Raw genomic sequence first — 12,745 nt, 5'->3', positions numbered from 1 at the left:
CATAATACATAATTTTAAGTGCGAGTGTAGGACTTGAAGTATTAGAATGCTCTTTGCAAATAAAGATAATTCTAAAACTCTTGCTATAAAATATGTAACTTCAAATACATATATTAAATTACAACAATCTCGATTTAGCTGTTACTTTTGTAAGACATGTAAAAATCTTAAAATACTTAATAGATTCCAGTGTGTATAATATAATAAAGTGTGCATTGTGTCTTTAATCTGCAGTCATAAAGATGTTTTCTTAGCCACTCATTATTTAATATGCTTACCCTGTTTATATCTGTGGCCTAAGAGAGCATGTTCGCTCTCAGAAGAGCAGGGTTGATGCTTCACAGCACACAGCCCTGTCCTCCCCAGCCTGTACATGGTGTTAGCGGTATTTAAAGCTTTCAAGTCTAACATTTTATAGGTCATGATGAACTAAGCCTTTCAGACAAGTTACTGATATGAAGCTAATTCAGGCTAGAAAGATAATATGGAATAGAAGCTTTCTAGCTTTACTGTCATTTTAAAAAACTTACACAAACTGCAAAATTCAGAAAAGTTTTATAATTTGATTTATATCTTATGGTTATGGAACTATTTTTCACTTCTGAAAATTATATCTTTATCTTTTATTCACTGGTTTATGCTACCACATAATTATTAAGCTGTATGATGTACAAGCAAATGTGACAAATACTCTAAATTTATTTAAGAATGACTGGGAAGAATATTTTCAAGTCTATAGATTGATGTTTATGGACTTAATAAATTTTAGATAAGGCACAGCATTATGCACTGAACATGGCCCAGAGATTCTTAAAACAGGCACTAACCGCTCAAAAGATATTACAATCTGGTGAAGAAGATGAGGGATGCACAGAAATAATGACTTCAAATCGCTGAGGTAGCACCATGCACTTTCACAATCTGATGGAGAATGGACAGTGTTGAGCAGTGGCCTGACGTGTGAAAATGTCCTGTATGTTGAGGAAATACTGACCATAGGTCTGATTAGGGAGTTATGCAACTTCTGTCCTCACCCTTTCTAACTTCCCGTGGCATGCAGCATCTCCTCAGCTTTCTTCTTCCTCGGGGGCCTTGAGGATTCTCTTCTTGCACGTAGTCTAAGGAGGAAAGGATTTCTCAAAGATTATGCTCTTTATATTTCTCAAAATTATGGAATACTTATAAAATATATGTTAAAAAACGGATTTTAACTCTATAATATCAATATGGAAAATAACACAAGGGTTTTATGCCCTTTATATTAACTCTGAGACAATATAGAGTTCACTCTTTTTGTAACAGAGAACATTAATAAGTAATTTTATGTCCATTTGTTCTTTTTTTTTTTTCCCCTGCATAGATATTGGTTGGATGTGGTATATTTAGGGTATTACTCCGCTCTAAAACTAGGTATTTCTGTACCTAAGCTATGTCTTATATTGCTGTTATGTCTTATATAGTACTGTTTTTTGTACCAGAGTGGATATAAAATCATCATTCCCTCCCTGCCTCCCTCCCTCTCTCCCTATCTATTATCTATCTGTTTTTAGATAATTTCTTGCCTTTGTGACTGAGATGCGGCAAGAGGACACTTGCCTTGATCTGTGTTTGTTTGTTTTTTAAAGAGCACTTTGAGTAATACACTGTAGGCTGAATGCTTATGAGAAGGTGTTCAGTTATCGAGAATGCCATCAGCAGTGCCTTGTTGCTTTCTTATCAGCTACTTCCTGCTGCCAGCTTGGCACTTATTTCAATAGAAAAGGATTTGCATCAAATGTAATGCCTTATTATATGCAGCTAACATGGGGTTTTTAATTGTGCAAACACATGAGACTCCTGCAGTGATAGTCAATTTGATAAAAGGATTAGATTATGAATATTTTGTCATGATTAAAGATTAGTTCTGATTTATCAGAAGTAAGCTAGTGAAATTTGCCATGTATTTACAGTCAGGTAAGACTCCATTAATTTTGAGAGTGTATGAACCACAGCATATCTACCTCTTTATAAGTCTCTAATGGATTTGATTATTTATATTATGGGTATTAAAGATTGTTTTTAGCCTTCCACACCTACTTTACTGCCAACAGTATTCCAAGAGTCTGTGGTTGTAGATTTTTGCCTTTCTTGTTTTTCACCTCTTATCTTACAGAAGAGTTAGGTAAATATCTATACAAAATTTGTGCAGTCTTTATTAGGGAAATGGCATCTAGTGTGTATCACTGGGACATTTTGAATTGTTCTTTCAATGGTAAAACTTTAGTATAATATAGAAAAATGAGAAATCCAATTGTTAAAAAAACCACACACACACACAAACAAGCATTTATAAATATAGTCATTTAAGTAAAATAAATTTTCCTGAGTTGATTAAATGATTCAACAAAATATCATACCTTGTCTAAAGTTTTTTATAGGTAGACAAACATAAAATGATTTTGTTTTTAAGTTTTCAGTTTGATTTGTATAGGAAGTTCTGTGAACATTTGTTGTTGTGCTGTAATCAAAATGAGGTCTGTAAAAGAGGAAATTACATTAGCTGTCAATTAGACTAGAAATTTGTTTCGTGTATATGCAGAGATGTATAATACTGACTAAATGAAACCCCATCAAACATCTTGGGAGGCAGAAAAAATATTTATGGCCTAATTTTTCTGTTTATCAAAGTCATATCCAAACCAAGGGAGTAATCTTTAAGGTGAATCTAAAATAGCAGCAACAATAATCTGGTTTACTCAGTTTTGCCCTCTAAAATTCCTGTTGGTAGTAGGTTCTTTTTGCTTTATTTCAAACTCTAATCCTCTGAGCGGGTAATTAACGGACCAGAAAAGCCATTTGTGGAAAAGAAGAGCCACCAGGGTGAAAATATTTCTCCACCAAATGATCTTTAAGAAGTAAATAATTACAAAAGGAAAAGATGTGGGATGACCAATCTAAATCTAAGGATAATTAGAAGGAATAAAATATGAAAATCAAAATGCTTGGCATGTAAAACAATTCTCATATCATAACAGGACTAATTAAATATTTAGAAACCAAAAATCCCCTCACAATTTGAAGAGAAAGAACCCCTGACAAAAGGGTCTATAACTTTGCAGATAATGAGCAAGGGCTAGAGGAAGGAAAAACATCACAGACTGGCTCCACGACTCTGCAAGGTCATGTCTTATTACGCTATGTCTTTCATATGGTCTGGTAACAAGTTTCTTGCTAATTTAATCTAACTAGGGCATCCCATAGCAATTTCCCTTGTTAATAATGTGATACTTTCTGCAAGTGCAAACTATAGTAGGTTAACAATTTTCAAAAATCATTGGTCCTAATTGATACAGATCATAATAATTGCTTTTGAATTAATAAAAGCAGAGTTCTTGAAAAGCTGGACACAAGTGATATTTTTAAAGTATTTCAATATTTTATAGTTTATCCCCACTTAAATTATTATTTTTTTCCCTTTTATTTAGCAGTTAGACCTGATGACCCTGTGAATGAAACTTAGTCTAAGTGGTATGCTTTGTAAATAAATACCTCTTATTTTGCTAATACTGTAAAAGCAAGCACATTTATGTTGAATGTGCATTTGTGAAAACAAGAATTTTGTACTGGATTAATAAGGCTCTGAGTGAGTTAAGCCTAATTTGCATTAAACTGACCCCAAGGTTCAGTAAAAACTGCAAGGAATTTCAAAGGTTCCTAAAACATAGAAAGTTGTCTTTAGCAGATCAGCAATGCCATTTCAAAATGCTTATTTCAGTAATTAATGTGGAATTTTTGAGGATATTTTTAAGTTTCTAAGATGCAAATTTAGCTATAAATATTACAGTATGCATACTTTGTGCTTATTATTCCTGACACAATATTTTACTCTGACACAAATGATTATGGAAGGTGTCACTTTTATGTTATTCCTGCTTTCAACATATTGAAAAAACAGAATGACAGTCTTCTGGGCATGATCTTAATCTAGCTTTTATTAACTTGCTGTAGGTTAACCTGATGTTTATTTATTTGGCTTTCTATTTCTGTTACATACAGTACACTTTTCAGTCATATAGGTTTATGCTTATATATTGATAATAGAGAAAGATATTTTGTATTTTTGCTTATACTTATTTAAATAATAAATTGGCTTTTTCTATACCTTTTTAAAATACAGTTGCAATGATTTAATTACAGTTGCAATAAAAAAAAAACACATCAAGATTATATTTAATTTTTTTGAAAACACCAGTATATAGGAAGCTAAATGGAATAGAAATTACATTATTTATTTTTTTCAAGTTATGTACTCAAGCATGTACCAATATTCAAGCATATTTTCCTAGAGATGTTGGTAGTGACTTTATTTCAATAATTCAGTTTTATTTCCATGATTTTAAAATACTTTAAATAGCACAATATTCTATAATGCTTAGAGAGTACAATATTTTAACATGCCTATAGAATTAAATACTTTATGATGGGTAGAAATCTTCTAGAATACACAAAATTGTTAAATAAATTATGAGAGCATAGTTATATGACAAATGGGAACATTACTATAGTACTCATCTTTTTTTTTTTTTTTTTTTACCATATTAATTACACACCATTTAGCTTCCTAATGTTATGTTTACCTTGCAATTAGTTAGGCTCCGAAATCATCATTAATAAATATTTAAAGAAAGCAGGGCCCACTTTTCTTAGCTCACAGAAGAGAAGTTTAGATGATTAAAAAAAAAACCACACACTTTGTTATACAGTAAAAAAATAAAAGGTTTGGTTTTGGTTTAACATTCAGCTCAGTCTCCCTCTTTAGTGAGGATGGTTGTTACCTATATCTTCGTATTACTTTGCTTGAGCAAATCTATTTGGATTGGAATTTACCTTTCATGTTTTAGGACCATCTGCCACTTGTATAAAAATGTATTCTAAATTTGGACTAAAAAAGACAGGGGTTCTGGTATCTGCAGTACTATGTTCCTTGCTCATTTGGAATTGTTAGTTGTATGATTTGTAAGCCAAAGGGTACTTTTCCCCTTGCTCCTTAAGTAGATCTATCTCACAAGTGTTATATTATTGGCTTTGATTATACCAAACTGTGTCCAAATTGACAGAATTCTTTGAGAATCAAGTATAGCTGACTGAAGCAGAATTGGATGTCTAGTATTTATTTTCTCCTAACTATGCTTATTTGCAAGCAGAAATAGCCAAGTTAACTATTCATCATTATTTCATTTATTTAAAAATAATTAGTGAATTCCTATTACGTGTCAGGCATATAATCACTTCCGATAAGAATTTATAGGTTGCCAGTGTCCTTTTTCTTTTTTACCCTTTTGGTAATGTTCCTAAAATTTTAACTTGTGTACTTGAATAGAATAAAATTTACTTATTGATATATAATTTTTTTATTGAAACTCAAGAATGGACATCATTTCATTGGTAAGAGTGCATTTATAGTGCAGTAATTCAACCATACATGTTCTGTTCATTGAGAAGAGACGATTCCCCGTGTGGCTGTGGTGTAAACTCTTCCAGGGCACACTCCTGAGAATGTTCTGCTTATTTTTGGCACTTTGGAAAGGGTTACCATTCCATGATACCCTGGAATCTTGGATACATTAATTTCATCTCCAAAAATTGAACACTTTTAACCAAGACAGAAGGTAACTCAGGAAAGAAACAGACCTATTATTGATAGCATTTTATAATTGAGTTTTTTAAATAACCGATACCACTGAGAGACTGACATTGTTGAAGCAGTCTTCACCAAACATACAGACTCAATAAAGAATTGTTCTAATTCTAGAGAATGGCTCCAAATTCCAACAAACATTAATTTTTAGTTCTGTCATGATATTAATTTTTAGTTTTTTGAGCTTTCCTGTTGAATGCTGGAGTATTTGTTCAAGTCGGTAGATTTTGAATTTTTAATCTTTCTTAGAACTGTGGTGAATAATGGCCCCTGGCAGGAGATAATGAAATTTTCTTAATTTATATTTTCAAGCAGAAGCTTCAATTGAAAATGGCATTCTATGGCCTGGAGACATAGCTCTATGTAAGTTTTAGGGGAGATGCAATAATAATGCAGTGCCATCGAGACGAGGAATGATGGGACAAGGGAAGAAGTAATTTAAGGAGGCAAAGAGAATGTACCAAAGCTTTATTGTAGTGTATCTAATGATCTGCTGAAGATTCCCAATGGTTTTTGAAGCATGACTGGATAAACTACTGTTATCTTGCCAAAACAGAAGCCCCTGCTTAACCAGCAGAACAAGGCTATTGATTAAAACACCTCTCACAATACATTACACATGGAATCTCATCTCCATACTTTGCACTTGGTAAAGTGTAATAATGAGCATAAGATAATCAAAAGAAGAGTAAAAGCAATTTGTTGGGCATTGTACAGTTCAAGATTAGAGTTGGAAAGGAAACAAATTTGCATGAATAGTTCTGCCTATTTTTAAAGCTGAACACAGGAAATCGTGCACAGTATGATTTCTACGGAAAGATAAAATAGTCTGCCCCTTTAAGGTTTGCAAGTCGATGTTTATCTTATACAAGGGAGTAGTTATTGTTATTAATCATATTTTGTTGTTTTTGGTCATTCATATTTGTTGAGGAATTGTAGAGAGTTCGCCTGCATTATCTCATTTAATCTTAACAACGAACGTCTAAAGAAGATATTATGTTTTATAGATGAGAAAGCTAGGATTGAAAGGTTTAATACATTGCTATGGGACTCACAGTTAAGTAAGGAGCTGTGCTGGAACTTTCTGATTCGAAAGCCTCTTTTAAAAGCTAATCTTCCCAAATAGCGAATGTTTTTGCTTCCAAGTGATAAATAATATGGTATATTGTGTTTTGTAAAATATATTCTCAAATTATAATAAGTAACATGTGCATTGTGCCTTTCATTTACAGTTTTAAAAGATTAAGGAAAAGCAGCATATTAATCGTTAGTTTGCATTAATATTTCATGTGTTCCCCCAAAAAGATGTTTTTTTAAAGACTGTACTGCTATTATTTTGTGCATGACATTTTCTAAGTGAATTTTATGTACGAGTATGTAAATTAATGATATTACTCATTTGTAAAATGCCTTTGATTAATTACACATTTTTCTTGGTAACATTTATCTTAATTTAAAAAAATATTGTGGTTACCTTAAAAGTTAATATTGAAACCTGAGAATTTTTATTACATTTGTGAAATAAATATACTTTTAATACTTTTCACTTTTTACCATCTCCTAATTGTGATGATTGAGCGATTCATTATATATTCCTTGAAGTATATTTTTCTTACATATTATGAACAAACCTGGACGATATCACTGACTTTAAATATTATACTCTAAAGTTTGCTATTCTGTTGTGCATAGGAAGTAAATTAGTAAACTCTTCATCTCCAAAATTATTCAGTTTTATTTTCTTCAGCTTTAGAGATATACATTTGGCTTCATTCCTGGGTAGATTTTTTTTTCTTAGTTAGAGTAGAAAGACGTAAAAGGAATGAGTTTTAAAATAATTTTTTAAAGTCAGTCTTTTTCCATTTAAAGCAGCTTTATGGCCTATAAAGCAGGATTTAGGATTTTTTTGGTTGTAGTTGATGGTTTTTATGTTTAAAAATGTTGTTATGAATATTAATGTCAGAAATAATACTTTTATTCTGGTATTTGAAGTTGATAATGTTACAAAGCATTTATTACTGGATTTAATTTAGTGACATGGAATTCTCATTTGAGATTAGTAAGAAGATTAGAGGAATAAATATTAAAATGATAGAAACTTGAAATCTAAAGGAATGTGTAGAAATAATATATAGGTGATATTTTTTGATAGTGCTCTTAACTCAGTGATGTGAAGTAATGATTATCTTTGGTCTATCCATGCCAACTTTTCAAAATTTTTGGAAGTGTGTTTAGATATTAAGAATGATTACATGCTTAGAATTTGAGACTGAGTGCTTTATATTTATTTACTAGATGTTAAATCATACATTATACCTCAGATATTGCTTAGACATTATTTGCAAGGGCTGCACTTATGCAACTTTTGAGTTCTTTCTAAAAAACAATCATATTACTTCTTCCTATAGTTGAGCCACTTTGTTTAAGTTTATTTGAGTAAATAAGCAAAGGTTGAATATAGAAAAATTTGCAATGATTACACTGAATCATTTTTTGTTATTGTTATTTTTAACAATGTCCTCCTAGGGAACACAGTTTATTGGTACAGATTGTCAAAAAATATTTATGTCCAGGTTTATTTAGTGTTCAAAATTTTCATTAGCTAGCAAACTTTTAGGAAAAAAATAATATTTTCTCTGTTTTTAAAACTTTTTAAAAATGGGCTTGCATGTGATATATGCATGTTCCTAGAAATTGTACTTATTTAGACCCCTCATGTTAGGAATTTATAAATAACTAGCCTGCTAGCTCAAAATTAAAGCAACTAAAACCTTTGATTCTTATGATTAAAATAGCAAATGATGTCATATTAACATTATAAACTCTATTATGCATTTGCTGCATAAACCTTATTCATTTCTTAATGAATTTGTATTTCACTTGTATTTTATTAAGACTTACAGAGCAAAGTAATGAGTTTCCAATACATATTTATTCTTTACTAAACTACCTAAACTGTTCTCTAACCCAGTGGTTTTTAGTTGTCAGAATCACCCGCATAACTAGTTAAAACTCAGATTGCTGGGTGTGGCCTCAGGATTCTGAGTCTGTTGGTCTTGAGTAAGGCCTGAGAATGCATTTCCAACAAGTTCCCAGTTGATGCTGGTGCTCCTGGTCTGAGGACCACATCTTTTAAGGACCAGCGCTTAACTAGCCTAACTCATCTGTGCATCTTTACGAATATGAAATAAAATAAGATAAATTTTATTAAAGTTGAAGTGTTTAATCAATATCTAGAATCCATTTTCTTTATGACAAATAGTAATTGTATTCCCTTCAAGTTGTAATCAATGGTCCACCTATTTAAAAAGCCCTATTTTTTCTCTTCTGCCTTGTTCTCATTCATACTTGGATTCATGCTTAACATTTGAGAAAAGTGTAGATTTTTAACATAATTCACATGGTACTACTAAAATATACTGATACTTTGTTAGTATAACCATACCTTTACTAATAAAAATACCTCTCCCCCCAGGAGAAAGTTATGCCAGGAACTCTGACCAGGAACTATGCCTAGGGCTGAGAAAACAAACAAATGAATGCCTTTCTTTTCTTGGCTTAGGTGTGCCTCTTCATTTTTGTTTCAGTGAAAACTTGGAGCAGAACAGTTGGAGGAAATTTACTTTGCTTCTGTGTCTAATTGCTTTCTCTTTCCCTATCTTCTTTAATGATAGCAGTTTACAATTGTAGAATCTTACCCACAGTGTATTGGTTTTTCAGATTTTTCTTCATGCTAACAGCTCACATTGGGCATTTCCTTTTCCTTTGTGTCCCACACTTACTGTAAGTGGAAACTTAAGGCTACTTGCTTCATTCATAATTGAATGTACAGAGTCTGTATTTTTATTTCCATCATTTGGTCCTCTAAAAGCTTTGGTTTTCTTTTCCATGAATCAAGATACTGCTATACAGATTTGATATTTTTATACTGCTGCATTCCACTTCTTGCTGATTAACCTTTTACTTTTCCCCCCTCAAGATTAATTTTTTAAATGTATGATATATAAAATGAACATTTTTGACATCTTGAGATGCCATTTATTCTAGAAATAGACATAGTTTTACTTGCAGGAACTCCATTAAGTCTCCTTACCTTCAATTGTACTTAGGAAGATAGCCCAAGAATTAATACCATTTGCTGACTTAAAGTGAATGTTTTGTACAATGTGATTAGTAATGATGGTAATTGCTTTTAACACTTACTTGAACCTGTAATTTTGGTGAGATGACTAATACAAAGATCAGAAAGAGTAAATATGAGCAATTACTTTTCATTTACATGGTGTTGGTCTTTTAAGAATAATGGAAGCAGGAATCCTTTGTCCCTTGTATACTTCTTGTCAACATATTGTGACAATGAAAAATATAAAATGAAAAATTTAAATTACATATTAAAGTCATATTTATTCTTTCTGACCTTCTAGTGGGAAAAAACTGGGTAACCACCAGGTATGCTTTATTTTTGAAAAAAGATATAAATCCCCAAATCCTTTGAGCTACATCCTTCTTCACCTTGGTCCAAAGTCCGTCATGCTCTTTGTGCATTTCAGCCTTGAGTACAATTTTATTTCTCTCCCACCTGTTCTTGGATTGATTACGTGAGAGAAGGCTTCTGTGGGAAGGGGGACAGTGATGATATATATATATGAAAAGTTTACTAACAAGTGGAATTATTTGGGGGGATTTTTGTCATGAATATCTTTTAGATACGTTTTAAAACCATTTGCAGCATGATAGACTTAACACTGTTGAGTGGTTATAAAATGTATACAGAGGGAGTTTATAAAAGGGGATCTAACTCAGATGAGTTTAGATTATTTTGTTTCTGAAAGGTGTGAGGGTTATATAAAGGGAGGACCCTTGTAGGTATGAGTATATACAAGAAAGAAATTTAAAGAACTTTGGGTTTTATGGGGACTAGGTTAGTCATTGAGGGTTCCTGGGAGATTAAGTAAGACACTTATAAAAAGCAGCGAAATCTCTTTTTGCTCTAAATTTAACAAAGGATAGAATGAAACATTAGTTGAAACATTAGATATTGACCTATTGAGAAATCTTAAATCTATCTTCTATTATTTAAATTTTTAGGATATAAAATTGGTTCTGTGATTTATGTGAAAATAATACACTTACACTAAATTGAGAGTAATTGGCAAATTTCCTCAAGAGATTGAACCGATTTATAAGAAATACAGAATAATGAAAGTAAAATAGAAGAATGTGATAGGTCACCATTTACATTACCCATACTTTTGGAAATTATTATGTATGATATGTATTTAAAAATATGGCACCGAGTTACTTTTGAGAAAATATGTTAGCTTAATATTCACACAAACAATATCAGTTATAACTTATTTAATATTTAAGACTTATTTATAATATACCTTGACCTATAAAATTTACATTTTTGATTCGATAGAAGTTTCCAGGTCTTGCTGTTCTTTAAGGAAGGCTCAACCTGGTTTAAGTTGAAATGGCCTCTAAGGTGCTTGACTTGTTAATGTACTTACCTCTCTGATGCAGTTCTCCTTCCACTGTCCTTTAGTTAATTGCTGTGCTAAAAACTGGGCTGCGCCCAGGCCTATGTGGCTTATCTGATTGGAGCATCATCCCATGCACCAAAAGGTGGCAGGTTCGATTCCCAGTCAGGGAACATATCCAGGTTGTGGGTTCAATAGTGGTCGGGGCATGTGCGGGAGGCAACTGATTAATATTGCTCTCTCACATCAACATCTCTCTCTCTCTCTCTATCTTTCTCTTTCCCTTCCAACCCCCCATCAGTAAAAACATGTCCTCAGGTGAGGATCTATAATAATAAAAGCATAATATGCTAATTAGACCGACCCGGACGAAGATGGGGCTGCAAGGGAAGCCTGGGTCCCGGGTGCCCGAGGGAAGCCAGTGCCGGCAGCCGGGGGAAGGAAGGCCTACTCTTGCAAGAATTTCATGCATCGGGCCTCTAGTTTAAAAATAAAAATACTGGGCTGCTTTTTCATTCTTTCTTTTACCATTTTCTAGTCCAGTTATTGTATGTACTATAGAACGTCTGGTATTCAAATGGTTAAATATGTTTTGGTATAATGCTCTTGTTCTGCTTGCTTTGCTTCTTAATTTATGTAGTATCAGAAATATAATAAAAGCCTGCAGATATTACTTATAAAGGATAATTCTTGCCTTTAAAAAGCTTATAAAAAGATCATTTGGATAAATTCATAGAACTTAAATAAATGTCATCTTGCCTAGAATTCTAACAGAATTCTAATAATCTTGATAATTTACTGACAACACAAAATAAGAAAATACTTCCAGTTGTAATAAAGAGGACATCCTAGGTATCATGTTAGTGACATTCTTTTTAATGTAATGTTTCAGGGAGTCTTAATTTAGAAGAACCAAGTTTCATAGTCATATCATATTAACAGTACCAGCACATTAATCTAGAAAATTGAAAGAGTAAAAACAATGTTTAGACACTCAATATGTGCCAGGCACTATGCTAAATCTTTATTATTTTTTTAATATGTTTTTATTGATTTCAGAGAGAGAGAAACATCAATGATGAGAGAGAATCATTGATCAGCTGCCTCCTGTACTCCCCACACTGGGGATCAAGCCCGCTATCTGGGCATGTGTCATGATGGGAATTGAACTGCAACCTCCTAGTTCATAGGTCAGTGCTCAACCACTGAGCCATGCTGTCGAGGCCTAAATTTTAAATGTAGGATTCAAGAGTATAGAATGTATTATAGTAGGAAACTTAACACCAAACTGGATTTAGAGGATAAACTTCAAAAGCTGGCACCTCCTTTTTTTTTAATATGTTGTCAAAACTTACTTTCAGCCCTAGCTGGTTTGGCTCAGTGGATAGAGCGTCAGCCTGCAGACCAAAGGGTCCCAGGTTTGATTCTAGTCAAGGGCTGCAACCTTGGTTGCAGGCTCCTTCCTGGCCTGGGCCCTGATCGGGGCTCGTGCAGGAGGCAACCAATTGGTGTGTTTCTCTCACATTGATGTTTCTTCCTGTCTTTCCCTCTCTCTTCCACTCTCCCTAAAAATCAATGGAAAAAT

The 12,745-nt window shown here is 32.7% G+C and overlaps 1 protein-coding gene across 11 annotated transcripts in view; it reads left to right on the top strand.

The window, feature by feature from the left end:
* ADGRL2 (adhesion G protein-coupled receptor L2) overlaps positions 1-12,745 on the top strand; it is a 211,471-nt gene that overhangs the window by 142,984 nt on the left and 55,742 nt on the right. The window lies entirely within an intron of this gene.

The sequence above is a fragment of the Cnephaeus nilssonii genome (genome assembly GCF_951640355.1).
Source record: "Cnephaeus nilssonii genome assembly, chromosome: 7".
NCBI classification, from domain to species: domain Eukaryota; kingdom Metazoa; phylum Chordata; class Mammalia; order Chiroptera; family Vespertilionidae; genus Cnephaeus; species Cnephaeus nilssonii.
Note: the sequence above shows the minus strand (reverse complement) of the source record. Positions and strands in the feature narration are given on the sequence as shown.